We start from the raw sequence: 13,363 nt of genomic DNA, 5'->3' as shown, positions 1-13,363 counted from the left end.
TGATTTGGATAATCCAATAATTATCTAGGAGAACCTGCTGCCTATCAAAAAGCCCTGATACTCTTGACCTATATTTCAGAGTTGGATTTCTGATTCCTTCAACAATATTGCTATTAAAGTTGAAAGTTGGCACTGGTGATGATACTGGTTTGCTTATGCTATTTTTTAATCCATTGAATGGTGGAGGTCCATGGTGCATCATTATGCTATTGAAATGTACTCTTCTGCCTTGTGGTCTTGTGCTATTTGAAGATGATGGTCCACGATATTCCATTCCTGTTCATCAAATTAATCTTGATAAGATATCGGCTAATGTATTATCATTACCTTTTATATGTTCAAAAATTGGTTTAAAACCATTTCCAGTAATTGAATCAACAAAATTAACCCATCTTCGGGCTTCCTGTTTATTAGCATATATCTTGTTATAATGAGAAACTATATTTTGACAATATGTTCTAATCGTAAATACTTCATTGTGTAAGAATAAATAAAATGCTTCAAGTGAGTTAATTATTCCTAAAATTTCTAAATTTGTTGATGGCAATCTTGACTGTACATCACTAAATTTTCTTGATGAATATCTACAAACTTGTTTGTCAGACTTTAATGACTCCTTATGCTTTTTCTGGTATAATATATATGCCCATCCTAGTGATGAAGCATCTATTTCAACTATTTTGTAACTATCATCTAATGGTAATATTAATGGCTTAAGTTGAGTAATTTCTTCCTTTTATTTTGAACTAATTTAATATCTTCACTATTAAAATACTTTTGTCATGTTTTGCTAGTTTTACTATGTAATACTGTTATTTTTCTTCCTAAACCAGGGATAAAATTTCTTGCATAATTTAACAATCCTAAAAATGCTTGTAACTGTTTTTTATCTTCTAACTTATCTGGAAATTCTAAAACCATTTTAGCTATATGATCTTGTAATTGTATTGTACCTGACTTGATATACATTCCTAAAAATTCTATATCTTGTTTTTCTAATGCTATTTTATTTTTGCTAATCGCAATTCCATTATTGATAAATTCTTGTAAAACTATCTCTAAGTGTTTCCTATATTCATTTCTATTTTTACTATGTACTAAAATATCATCTACATAAACCCTACAAAATTTATCATATTTCTTGAAAATTTGGTCCGTTGTTCTTTGAAAGATCGATGGAGCATTTTTAAGTCCAAATGGCATAACAAGCCACTCAAAATGTCCTTCTGGACATGTAAAAGCTATCCACTCAATTGATTCTTCTGCTAATCGTATTTGCTAAAATCTTGATTTACAATCAAATTTACTAAAATATTTACTCTCTTGAATTTTATTTATGAGCTCATCCTTATTTGATAACTTATAACTATCTTCACATGTATTATCATTTAATCTCTTGTAATTATAAACTATTCTAACCTTACCTTTCTTAAGCTTTGAATTTTTTCTCACAATAAAGGCTGTTGATCTATGTCTAGACTTAGAGGGTCTAATGACTTTTAAATTTAACAACTCTTTTATTTGCTGCTCAAATTCTTGTTTGTCTATTAAACTACAAGGCATATCAGCTGTCTTAATGGTTAAATATGGATTAATTATATCTAATTTTGCTAATATTTTATTTTTACTCCAATGTAACTGTGGGTCTTCTCCTATGATTCTAGTTTGTTCTGCTAATTGTAATAATTCTTCTAAACTCTTTGGTTTATCTAACTGTAATATTTCTATAGGGGTTCCTTCTTCAAAATTCGGATACTCATGTTTAAATATTTCTTCATCAAACTCTTCTATATTATTATGCTCATCATTTTCTTTTGAATTTCTAAATAATAAATGTGGAGCCAAAAAATAATCAAGAGGCGACACGTGGATTTTTAGGTGAAGATGACAAAATTACCCTCGAGACACATCGGGTTTCCTACACGAGAGCAGTGGAGAATCATCCATCAACCGAGTCAAGAGAGCCCAAAATAGGTAACAAGTTCAAATTTATCTCCTCCATCTTTACTCCATATCCTCTACAAGGAAATCATTCCATAACCTTCAAAACCTTCCATATAAATTAAATTAATTAGGCTAATTCCTAATTAATCCATTAATCACCAAATTAATCACCATTACACCCCAATGCTCTATAAATAGGACTCCATTTTCTTTGAAAGACAGTCCACACTCTTGCAAAACTCCTAAAAACTCTCCAAATATTTTTCTCTCTAAATTCTAACTTTGGCATCGGAGGTTCTTCGGCCAAAGCACCGCCCCATTCATCGTGAGCGCATGAGGCTCTTGGCCTTGACATAAGGTATTAATTGTTTTGTAGGTGCAATTTTATCCAAGAAGAAGAAGATGAAAATTTGCTTCCACAAATTGGTGCTTTCATTGAGAGTTGAAATTCACACTCGTAGAAAACTCTTGCATAAAAAGGTTTTTCTCTATTTTCTAGTCCACTTGTATTTTTCATACGTTCTTATTATTAGAAATTTTTATTTGTAAAGATTCTTTGATAAAATGAAAAAGAGAAATACAATGGCTAGAAATTTAGAAAACTCCATGAGTGAAAATTCCAATATTCAAGAAATGGGACCGCGGCGATCCACTAGACTAAATGTGATCCTAAGGAGAGCGGCACCACCACCACAGGAACCACCGTGATGGCCATTATGGTGGCCACCCGCGGTGAGGTCTATGGCACCACTACCATGGCTCGAGCCGTGCCACCAAAGCAAGCCCAAGCCGTGTCATCCAAAGCCCACGACACCAAGGCCATGACCCAAGCCATGTCATTCCAAGCTCAACGCGTTGCCAAGTAGAGCTCAAACCTCACACTGCGTGCGTCACATGTCGAGTACCCTACTCCCGTGGCCTAGCCTACTCCCGCCGAGCAGCCCAGCTTGCTCCTGCTAAACAGTCTGCTCTCATGGCCCAACCTGTTCCCGCAAAGCAGCCCACTCTTGCAGCACAACCTACTCTCTCGTGGCCCAGCCTGCTCTCGTGGCCTTCCAAGCAGCCCAAGTCGACCCAAAACTATCTCAACCATCCGGACCTACCATTGAGCTAGGGGCATTTTCACCACATTTCTCCGCGGATTTGACATTTCCCAACTCAAATCTCACGCCCGAAGTCTACCACCCTTCCACTGCTTAAGGAGGCACATTCCTTCCAAGCTCTTCCAATCCAAATGGCGAACAACACTTGTCTCAACAAGTCATAGAGTTGACAAGTGTCTTAGCACAACAGACGACCTTGGTGAACCAGCTCTTGCAGCGCACCAAGATGCAACGTGCCTCAAACGAGGTGTCCTAAAGTAGGACAAGGGCAGATGAAGAACCTTTCCAGCAACATCCCGGTAAGCAGCCACTCGACCATCCACGAACCGAGCGTTTAGGCAGAATACACTCCCGATTGGGCCCCTGAGATAGCATATACTCTCGTCTTAGCGTGTGGAGGAGCGTGTACTATCGACTAGGCCCACGAACGAGCATACACTCACGATTAACGACGCACTTCAATAATCAACATGAGTAGCCTCCCAAGCGAAGTATTCATTTACGGCTAGGCCCGCAAGGAGTATCCTCTACGTCACATCGAAGCAGATAGCACAGTAGACGAAAAGAAACGGTCACTCAATTCAGCTCAAATTCAACCAGCAGCATGTGAGTTACACGCTCGCCTGCTAGGAACATACCACACCCACCGCAACCACGACATAGAAGAGCCAAACATGTGGAAGAACAGCTTAAACCAGCACATCACGATTGAGGGCAGTCGAGAGCTCTGCCACCCCAACAAAGGAAAATTTAGGAAGAAGTAGAAAGGCTCATGACCAAGCGATTGTGCAATTTCTCGCTCCAACCAAGCCTTAAAATGGCACAAAATGAAGCACCTAATGATGGCGCAATAATATAGGGAGTAGCTCTCTGCGCTTTCACCCTTACGTGGGTTCCACAATCAGTTCGAAATCTCAAGTAGTTAACCAAACAAGACCTTGCAGCATGAGGATTATTTCAGTTGTCTAGCAGTCCAGCTTTCCTCAGCTGCACTCACGACGACTTCCATGCTCTCCAGTACGAGAGGATAAACTAATTGCTCTCCAGTGTGAGAGGGTAAACCAATTCCCCAATACCCATATGGGTCTGCTCTCCAATGCGAGAGGATAAACTAATTGCTCTCCAGTATGAAAGGGTAAACCAATTCCCCGACACCCAAAAGGGTATGCTCTCCAATATGAGAGGATAAACTAATTGTTTTCCAGTGAGATAGGGTAAACCAATTCCCCGACACCTATATGGGTTTGCTCTCTAGTGCGAGAGGATAAACTAATTGCTTTCCAGTGTGAGAGGGTAAACTAATTGCTCTCCAGCGCGATAGGGTAAACTAATTGCTCTCCAGTGCGAGAGGATAAACTAATTGCTCTCTAGTGCGATAGGATAAACTAATTCCCCGACACCCATCTGGATAAGCTATCCAGTGCGAGAAGGCCATATAATTCAAAAGATCGAATGCTTGAAGATCAATTAAGCAACAATTGGTTAGAGGGCAGCAGCTACTTTTACACTTAACAGTTCGCTCATCCGACACTTCATCTTCAGCAAATCTGATCTTGGCATTTTCATCGTTGACTACTCCATCTATGGCAGTTGAAAAATCAAACTCAAGCAGTTTCCTCATTTTCAGCAGGCAGCCCAGACGTGGCAACCCAAACAATTACCTATTCCACGCCACTTCCTCAGCCCATGCCGAACCAATCCTTGATTTCAATCAAGCCGAGCTGCTCAAGTAATAGCCTCTGCCACATCACCTTCTTGGCCCATGTCAAGCCGACTCCTGGCCCCTGCCAGCCGACGTGCCGCACCATCCCGATAGCTGCCTCGTGGCAGCACCTCCTAAGAAGAAGACAAGGAGAATTAAGTTTTCCTTACATCGGTGCAGCGCAGAGAAGATGAAGAAATCAATGAAAGACGATCCTTTACAAGGACAAGTGTAGAAGATTGATAGGGGAGGGGGAACAAATATCCTCTAAGCTTTCTCTCTCTTGTAGGGTAGAATAAATCGCTCTACAAAGTTGATTTAACAACCCACTTAAGGTGGACTTAAATAGACTTTGAGAGAAATTTATTTCTCTTTCTTAGAAAGATCTAATTTCATATTAAAAAGGGAATCTACATCAAAATAGGAATCAGTCTTAAGTTTCCTAGAGCAAGAAGATATCTACACCTGCTGCCTTTTCCTACGAGCAGCCCAGCAGGTGTGGGGCATTTGTGGAGCCAAAAAATAATCAAGAGGCGGCACGTGGATTTTTAGGTGAAGAGGACAAAATTACCCTCGAGACACACCGGGTTTCCTCCACGCGAGCAGCGGAGAATCATCCATCAACCGAGTCAAGAGAGCCCAAAATAGGTAACAAGTTCAAATTTATCTCATCTATTTTTACTCCATATCCTCTACTCATTCCATAACCTTCAAAACCTTCCATATAAATTAAATTAATTAGGCTAATTAATGGATTAATTCACCAAATTAATCACCATTACACCCCAATGCTCTATAAATAGGATTCCATTTTCTTTGAAAGACTAAGTCCACACTCTTGCAAAACTCCCAAAAACTCTCCAACTACTTTTTTTCTCTAAATTCTAACTTTGGCATTGGAGGTTCTTCGGTCAAAGCACCCCCCATTCATCTTGGGCGCATGAGGCTCTTGGCCTTGATCTAAGGTGTTAATTGTTTTGCAATTTTGTCCAAGAAGAAGAAGATGGAAATTTGCATCCACAATAACTACTTGACTACTAGATTCTATTATACTTATACTTTTGTGTGCTTCTACAATATTACTTTGGTTAGTTATTATGATACCTTTTTTGAAAAATGTTATGTTATGATTCATAAATAAAAAGCCTTGCAAACTATTTAAAAAATTTAAACCTAAAATGAATGAGTATGATCCTATTGGCGAAACAAATGTTAATGGTAAATTAAATTGTTGTTTTTCTACTTTAATAGACATATTATTAATACAATGTGTTAAATAAACTGGTCTCTCATCAAACTGTGTTATTCTCACTGATTTTGCTAATTTTTGTCTATATTTTTCTGGTACTAGTTCTTCTCTTATGACATTCTTTGTGTTTCCAGTATCCACTGGCGGATCCATTAAGGGGCAAGGGGAGTCGAACTTGGATGAACGTCCATAGATACCTTAGGTGCTAACCCTCCGAACTTCGATGAATGTCCATGGATACCTTGAGTGCTAACCTTTTAAAGATTAGAGTTGGCTTCATACATGCCCTCCAACCGACTTCAGGCCTACCAAAACCTGATGACTGTCCATGAATACCTTGGATGCTGCCCCTTGCATATATTAACAGGTGTGTAGTATGCATATTCAAATGACTTCAGGTCTACCAATACTCGATGAAATGACAATATGCATGCTATTTATGGTATAAAAAAAATTTGCGCACTACGCGCGCTATTCTTACCGACTCCCTAATATTATTTCCTGGATTCGTCACTGCCTGTATCTATCATAGCTGTTGTTTGTATCTTATGTTCTTTTACTAATCCTATTTCGCAATTTATGGTAATTAAAAAACTAGTTTTTGGCTTTTCTATACTATAAACAGTATTTCCTATATATTTTAGTACTTTCTTGTGATTCTGCTGAATTAACTTCTAATAACCTATTACTATAACATTTTTCACATAATATTGAATATGTAGTAAAGTACTTATTTGGAACTAATTTTACTACACTTATGACATTTTTCTAGCCAACCTAGATTAATGTACTTATATTCTTCTTCATGTTGTTCTTCTATAAATGCACACATATACTCTTTTAAATCATTATTTGTGCTACTTGAATGTTCCGGGTCTAAATCTATCATATTTATACTTTCTATAATATCAATACTCTTATTATCACTTAAATCATCTAGACTGTATATTGACTGAATATCTTCATATTCTTCTGACTTAAACAACTCCATCAAATGTGCGTTTTCTTTCGATTGTCTACCTAATTTTGGACATTTAGGTCTGATATGTCCAACTTCTTCACATGAATAACATTTACAATTACTCTTATCTTTTGGTGCTTTATATTTTCTAATCCAAGGTCTACCACTTTTTTTTCTAAATTGTTTTGGAATATATTTTCTCTTCTTATATGTTCTTGAAGGTCTTATGCTGAAATTCTTATGTTGTTTGTAGGATTTATATGACTTATATTTCTTTTTGTATATTTTTTTATGCTTATTTTTCTTATGACAATCATACTATTGTGGTAAATATATATTTTTACAACTCATGTAAAATTGTTTTCTAATTTGTCTCTTAACTTTATTTGGCTACACTCTTGTCTAAGTATATTATATACATGTTGAATTCTAGGTCATAGTGCAATATCATTTTTCTTTGGATGCTTTTGCCATTCATTCCAAATCTCTTCTCATATTGGTCCTTTTATTTTTGTTATATAAGTATCTAATAAATTAATATCACTAATTCTATCCGTTCTTTCTAAATATTTAAAGAAATTTGTGGTATACTCAGCTATATATTGTAAATCACAAATTTGTAATTGTCCTAAATTTCTAATTGCTCTTATTTGTTCTTGTTCGCTTCTGCCATTTAACTTATTATGATCTAAAAATTCTTGTTTAATCAAAGTAACAAAACCATCAATATTAAAATGTGTTTTAACTGCCTGATGTTGTTCTGAATTTTGGACTTTCCATAAATGGAAATAATAAAAAATTAAACCATCCAAAGTATGCTCAAAATAATCTAACATGTTTTGTGAATTACTAAAATCTAACATTAATGCCGCATGTTCGTAACCTTTTTCCCATATTTCAATTGTTCTCTCTCAATCTTGTGGATCTACGTTATCTAAGTTTAATATATTTCCTGCTATATTAATTTGTTCTAACCATCTCAAATATGGAATCCTATTTTTTCTAGATGGTTTTATCATACTTTCTTCTAGGTAGTCTACTCTTGCTTTTTCATTATATTGTTTATTTGTTGGTCTCAAGAATTGTTGGTCAATTCTACCTGTGTATCCTGGATTTGGATTTTCTACTCCTGATGTGCTACTTTTTTCTGCTGGATTGCATTTTGCTTTCAATTCTAATAAATTATTATATTCTTTTGATCCTAAAATATGTTCTACTCTTATTTCTAAAATTAAAATTTTCATCTTTTCATCTAAAATTTTATGTAGTCCTAAATCATATGTCTTATATTTTTCTAAATATTGTTCTTCATCTAAATGATCAATATCTTCTATAAGCTTATCTACAATATGATCAAAATTTTGCTCAACTAAATTAATATCTAAATTATCAAAAGCCATATGAATACTCTTTTTTTTATCAATACAGCTAACTTCATGTTGATTGATGCTACTTACAATTCTGCTTCTATTTTCAAATAAACCTTATTGATATAAATTATATTTATTTTTTTGTGTTCTCTCAAAACCTCTTCTAATAAATTCTTGTGCTTCTTCTTCATTTGTATAAATATCTTTAACTCTAACTACTTCTTTTCCTTTTCTCCAAATGAGTTCCATTTTCTATTATCAAAAGGACTTGCTTAGATATTCTAATATTATTATTTGCACTTAAAGTTAAATTTTCTAATTTATCTAGCAAAGATGGTGGAAATGATGAAGATGCGTTATGTAAAACTTGGTTTGTTTCTGCTATTTGTTCTTCAACTTGATCTAATTTTTCAGCCAAAATTAAAACTAATTGAATAATTAAATTATTTTGCCTAATGGGAATATTACTACTAGCTACTTGTGTTGAAAAATCTGTTAAACCTATTGGTTTTTTATCTAACTTACTAATTTCTTTTAAAGTTTGGATATATTTTCAGCTAGTTCTAGAATCAGTCATTAAACTAATAATTTATTTATTTTATTATGCAACTTATCTATTTGTTCACTCAACTCTTTTTGCACTAATTGAATTTTTTTGAACTTCTAATTTTAATTGCTCAACTATTTCTAGTGATCTAAGTTCTACTTGCTTCAACTTACTATCTATGAAGTCAACAAGCTCTTTTATCTCTCTTTTGCTAGGAAACCTTTGAGTATTTTTATTATTATCTTCTAATTGAGATGTAATATAATATAAATTTTGTCTAATTGTTTTTATGGAATTTTTCTGAAAATGCTCTAACAACTAGTTTAACTAGTTTAACAAATGATTATGCTTATTATTTTTTAATTTTATATTTTCTGCTTGACTAAAAATAAGATCTACAATACTTATTAGCTTGTGAATTTTCTTCACTATGCAAACTATGATTATGTTTTCTCAATGGAAAATAACAAATATTTTGGTTTAAGGTTATTTTTCTTTTTTTGAGGTTTACTAATTTCTAAATTAAGGTAATCTATCATAAACTACGGTCTACCTTTCTCTAAAGTTACGGCTAACTAGTTTCTTAGAAACTCTCTTTCTTCTCTCAAGGTCTCTAAAACTTGATATGTTGCTCTTTTTGCATCTAAAATTTTATGCTACACTTTTGTGTTATTATATTTACTAATAAATGAATGATGTTCAAGATAACCAAGATAAAATTTTTGCTTCTTCAAAATCCTTCTAATTCTTTTGGATATATATGATAATCTTCTCTTTATGCTATTTATAGTTGGGTGTCTGGGACAATAAATGCCTGGTAGTTGTGGTTGACAAGGTCTACAAGGACAATAGTATATGTTGTTCATACAAAATAAACAAGTGTGATATCAGATGTGTTAATGACTTCCGTCCTCAAGGTACTTTACTATTATAATTATACTATTAAAATGCTAAATTTGGCTCTGATACCAGATTCCCATAGCAGGCCCAGTTAAATAGTCGGATGACCATTATAACAACTAGACATAAAACATTGCACATGGAACTCGACATGTTTCACAGTACAAGTATAAGGTCTTAACGGTTAAACTCAGAGGTACAAAGAACTCAGAAGTACCCTGGTTAATGTCCAATTATTTGTATGGAAAACATTCAACTATAATAGAGTACTCAAACAAAGTATGATTGTCAGTTTAGGTTAATAATATAACTACAATAATGTTTCTCTGTTTTGGACTAGAAGTCTAATTAAACAAACACACTAAAGAAAGAAAAGAAAACTTACTTAAGACTTGAAAATTGCTTGAATATGTACACTTGAACTTTTATTGATATATAAAATGTTTACAAAGATAATTGTTTACACAAAAGTGTTTACAAGGATACTATGAAGGCTACGGGTGAAGATGGTGTGAGTGAGAGTATGATGTTTAGGTGTTGAGATGTTGAGAGATTGAGAGGTATAGAGGTGTGTCTATGCTGTGTTGATATATTTAGGTGTGTTGTGTATGGGAGGAAAAACTCCCTTATATACAAAACCAAAGTTCTAAACGACAAACAACTTTTTTGAATAGTGCACTGTTTCTGAAATTGTTGATATTGTTTCTGCATCTGCCATATTGTTTCTGAAATTGCTGATACTGTTTTTGCATCTGCCAAACTTGTCTTTTCCTTTTGCTTTTTAATGAAGGCCATGTGGATTCATGTGAAATTTTCTACATATTGTCCTGGCTACTGCATGTTTTATCTCCTTATTCAATTGTGTCTAAAGGCTTTCAAGGGTAACCTTGGTATTTTCAAAATTGAATGTCCTTATGGTTAAACGGAACTTTTCTGGGATGTTTTGGATAGTTTTCCCTTTATATTTTGACGTCAATGAACCTGAGCAACTTACCTAACAAATCAACAAACCCCCTCCCAGTTTACTTTTTCAGATGAAGACGAATACTTAATTTTCGTAATCTGTCAAAAAATAATGATACTTTCATTTATGCGATCATGTGAAGAATTGACATCATCATAATTTCTCTCCTACAAATACTTTTTGACAATTGAATTTAGAACACCTATTGAGTTCACTCTAATACAAAGGCGGCTCTTCAAGTGTTCCAAAGGTACACTTGCATATGGCCCCCAACTTAAGAAGGCCTCAGATTTTCTGCCATCCCATTAGCATTACTTATTGTAAAATTAAAAAATTCATTGTATATTTTTTCATAGAAAACTATGTCAGCCCTTTATCATTTTCCCCACATTGTCCCCTAAACCATAGTAGGTTAGATTATAAGCGTGAGGTGGTGTAACTCCTAACACCATGTGCGTAATGTTAGTCTCACTATGATAACGTTTTGGAGTTGTGCGACAGTTAGTCACATACATAAGTGTGACTGATTTCTGATGGTTGATCAAATGTGGACTTGTATGGATGATTTTTGCATGTGATCAAAACTCGCACATGCCTATGTAAACAACTAATTGTTTTCGACACTTATTTCTCAAACCAACTTTTGTCTATTTGGGCAACTGTTTGTTATCAAAGTTCATTTCTAAATACAACTTCTGCTTAATTGATCGAGTAACTGATTGTTATCAACATTGTATCTAAAAACAACTTTCTTCCTACTTAAGCAATTGGCTATTATCAATATCAGTTTCTAAATACAATTTCTAATCAAGTTTTTCTCCTATACTTCAATGTATAATATTTGTTATCTTGTAAATGGTTCACATTCATCCTAAATTTCTTTAACGCATATAGAACAATATTGGTTATCAATATCAGTTTCTAAATTCAGTTTCTGCTCAAGTCATTCTCCTATACACCAATATATTATATATGTTATCTTCTAAATAGATCATATTCATCTTAAATTTCTTTAATGCATATAGAATAAGATATGACATATTGGTTATCAATATCTGTCTCTAAATCCCAACTTATGCTCAAGTCATTATGTTGTAGGTCAATATATATAATATATGGCATATTGGTTATCAATATCCGTTTCCAAATATAATTTTTGCTTAAGTCCTTCTCCTATACTTCAATGTATGTATAAATCTTCTAGAAGGATCACATTCATCTTAAATTTCTATATATATAGACGTTTTGGATTCTCTTCTGCAAAACCTTATTGACTTGGCGTATGCAAGTCTTGTTATAACAATAGAGGACAAATCTGTAGTACCCCTCCACAGAAAACTTCTTGTTCAATCTTTGACTTGAGCTAATCACAGTGGCATCAATTAGTCAGAGTTCCTTTAATTAAATCATTTTGAAACCCTATACTCCAGTATTAACATAGTACTTTGTATCCCTAGAACTTTCATTAAGGATATTTAAGTCAATTTTTTTTTTGTCACTACACCTTATTACGTAATAACTTTCTTATAATAATAAAATTGGTTTAGTTTCAACATTATAACTATACGGAAGTTTTACTGTAAGTGGAAATGGTTGATCTTTTAAAAGTTAAAACCCAAGTTGCTAAGAGGGATTTAATTTGAAATACATGAGAGAAGGGGACCATAAGTAATAAGGAAAATCTAAAGCCCACAAGGTGTGTATAATAATATAGAAGGTGGTATTTTTACTCTCCTTTTTTATTAGGGAACTTTAACGAAAAGCACCCGGTACTGTTCACTTTAACGAAAAACCACATTTTTACACTAAAAAGTCAATCCTGGTACTATTCACTTTACCCTTTATTTTGTCCTTATCATTAAAACTCAAAGTTTTCAAGCCTTTTTCATTAGTTTTCCTTTTTTATTATAGAAATAAGGTGTCTTAACAAAACAAGGTAACACAGTACATGAAAAGTATAATGAATAGCTAAAAAACCATTTAAAGCTAAACAGGTAAATCAAGAACAAAGGCATAATTTTAAAAGACTCATTGTTGAAAAATAATCACATGTTACAAAAATAAAATAAAAATAAAACACATTTCTTAAAAAATAACTTGAAAAATTAATGCACGCCTATTCGGAACAAACTTCGGAGTAGATCCCTAATGCAATAAGCTTCGGTAAAAAAACATTTCCGAAGAAAATCACTTAACACAAAACTTCGGGATGGAAAAAATAAAAAGCTGTGCACATGCCTTTAACAACTCAAACTGGGACCCTGTGTATCACATGTCAACCTCTCCTTAGAAAACCAAGATACCATCAACTCTCCTAAATCTTATCTAGGTGGTACTCTTACTCATCGTTAGTATTTTTGCACTTCTTACTTTTAAAGAAAGCATCACCACAAGTGCAATGTTAACATGTCGGCATTGATATATAAGTTCACGCAAATTATAACAGGCGACCACTTTAGGCTCCATGTAATCTATATGTTTAGGCTCCATGTAATGCAATTATTACTCTTTTTAAAATTGTGTTCAGTCGTCATAGTGCTTGTGCCAATTTTGAACATTAATGGATATGGGCGGCCCAACCAATTTGCTAAACGTCAGCATAACTAGGAACATGTTGAGGTTC

This window comes from Malus sylvestris, chromosome 7, assembly GCF_916048215.2.
Source record: "Malus sylvestris chromosome 7, drMalSylv7.2, whole genome shotgun sequence".
In the NCBI taxonomy this organism is placed as follows: Eukaryota; Viridiplantae; Streptophyta; class Magnoliopsida; order Rosales; family Rosaceae; genus Malus; species Malus sylvestris.
This window is presented reverse-complemented; position numbering follows the sequence as displayed.